Here is a 2,553-nt window from a genome sequence, read left to right on the forward strand (position 1 = left end):
ACGCATGTCATGGACGTCACATGCTGTGTTCGCGACTCGGACGGGTGACACGAGACACAGGGACACAGCATGTGCCGTTGCAAATTCCGACACATCCTTCTTGACGTCGGCACTGACCCTCGCGTGACGAGTCCGTACCTCATCATCCTGAAACATTCCAACATGTCGCTCTCACAAACGAATCGTGATGAGGCCGGCTCATAAATCTCTCGTGTTCAGTCATGGTTGCCGCCCATACGCATGCCATTGCAACCGTCCATAATCAATACGCGCTCAATACTACCATCGCCACAACACACTTCACTGGGCGCTTCTCCTGGCCCGCAACGCACTTCTTAAGCTCAGCTCACGGCCCCGCCAGAAGCGATCGCATACTCGTCGTCAACCCTCAAAACCAAGGGACTCGCATTCCATCATTGACCACGAATTCATGGCAACCTACCGGCAGAGGCTGCGCCCAAAAGAAAATAACAGAGTGCAGGTAGGGTAAGCACTTCCTCATTCACCAAAGCAACCGACTCGCATTTTGTCCTCAACAACAAAGCCCTGGCGACGTACCGTCGAACGCTGCACCCGAAACAAATAGCGTACAGGTTGTGATTGTGCAGGGAACATATCCAGGTTCATCCACAACCGCGGAGACCTGACATTCGCGCTGAGGTGGGCCCGGCTCTCCCATCGCTCAGCTGTACGCACGTGCCTCGCAAAAAGTACATCGTCGCCCATAGAACAGACTGATGCACTCCGGATGCCCAAGAGACAAGTGAAGACGACTGCCAGCCGCATTCACGACCCGGACAGGTGGTGCGAGACAACATCACGAGTATATGCCGTCGCCAGTGTCCGCCGAAAACGAAGCCCTGCCGTGACACAGCATCTCTGTTGACTGCCTAGCATCCGTTTGACACAGCCACAGAGTCTCGCGTGGCGAGTGCGTACCGCTCTCTGAGGAACACCCATATGTCGCGCTCGCCACACACGCGCGATGAAGTCGGCACCCCATGCGTTCGTGTGCGTGCATATCTGCCGCCTATCCAAATGCCTCGGCAACCCTGCACTATCAATACGCTTTCAATCACCCCGGCCTCCGTACCGAACTCCGGTGGTTACCTCTTCTGGCCCGGAGCGCCCAGCCACAGTTCACCTCACAGCCCTGCCAGTCGCCAGCGCACACACATCACCAACCGTCTCAAACAAGAGGCAAGCACGACGTCGCCAACTGCAAACTCGAGGCATGCTTCCGAGTCAATATGGACGCGAAAACAACAAGGTGCCGCTTGACAAACCGCCGCGAACACACCCACGTTCGTCCGTAATCGGGCAGAGCCGACTGGCGTCCTAGGTGGAGTCCGACATCCCATCGTTTGTCCCTACACGGCTGCCTTCTCAAACGTCATTCAGAGCTCCAGAAGGATGCGGTGTTTCTCAGCATGCCATATGAAAGAGGCAAAAGCATGGCAAGCCAGCTGCTGGCTGTGTTCGGTACTCGGACGGAGGATACGAGACAGGCCACTTGTAGCTGCCGTCGCCTGTCTCGATGAGACACGAAGCCCGGCCTGCAACGCGACATTACTCCACAGCTCTGTCAAGTCCGATGGTCGTTCCCACATATCACCGCGGGACCAATGCGTACGCCCATCGGCCGACGAACGCCCGCAGAGAAGCGTCAAATGGCAGATGAGACGAATGTAGCGCCTGACCAGCTCGCCCGCGTTGACCCCTGCCGCCCATCCACGTGCCCCGGCAAGCCTTTCGAACTAACACCAGTTTTGTGCCACGAGGTCCACAGCTGACACCGGTGTCGCCTTATGACAACCCGCAACGCACCCCCACAGTTCACCTCGCAACCGCGACAGAAGCAGTCGCAGAATTGTCGTCAGCCCATAGAGACAAAGGACTCGCGTTTCGTCTCTTATCACCAACTCATGGCAACCTACCGACAGCGACTGCGCCCGAAAGAAAAAACACGAAGTGGAGAACGAATACATGCCCTCAGTGACCGAAGCAAGTGACGCGCATTTTGTCCTCAAAAACAGTCATGGCTACGAACCGACAAATGCTCCACCCGAAACAAAAGCGTACAGGTTGCAGTCGCTCTGGGAACACATCCAGGTTCGTCTGTAACAGGGGAGGGTCGATAGTGGCGTCGCGCTTGGGTAGAGTACCACGCCCCCACCGTTACTCAGTGTACGAACGCCTTCCACAATCCCAGACGATGTTCCGGGAGGACGAGACGTTTTGACTCATGCCATAAGGAAGCAAACAAAAACATGTCGAGCTCGGCTCGGACGGGTGGTGCGAGACAACATCACGAGTATATGCCGTCGCCAGTGTCCGCCGAAAACGAAGCCCTGCCGTGACACAGCATCTCTGTTGACTGCCAAGCGTCCGTTTGACACAGCCACAGAGTCTCGCGTGGCGAGTGCGTACCAGTTGCTGAGGAACACCCATATGTCGCGCTCGCCACACACGCGCGATGAAGTCGGCACCTCATGCGTTCGTGTGCGTGCATGTCTGCCGCCTATCCAAAATGCTCGGCCACCCTGCACTATC

This window comes from Toxoplasma gondii, chromosome IX (genome assembly GCF_000006565.2).
Source record: "Toxoplasma gondii ME49 chromosome IX, whole genome shotgun sequence".
In the NCBI taxonomy this organism is placed as follows: Eukaryota; Apicomplexa; class Conoidasida; order Eucoccidiorida; family Sarcocystidae; genus Toxoplasma; species Toxoplasma gondii.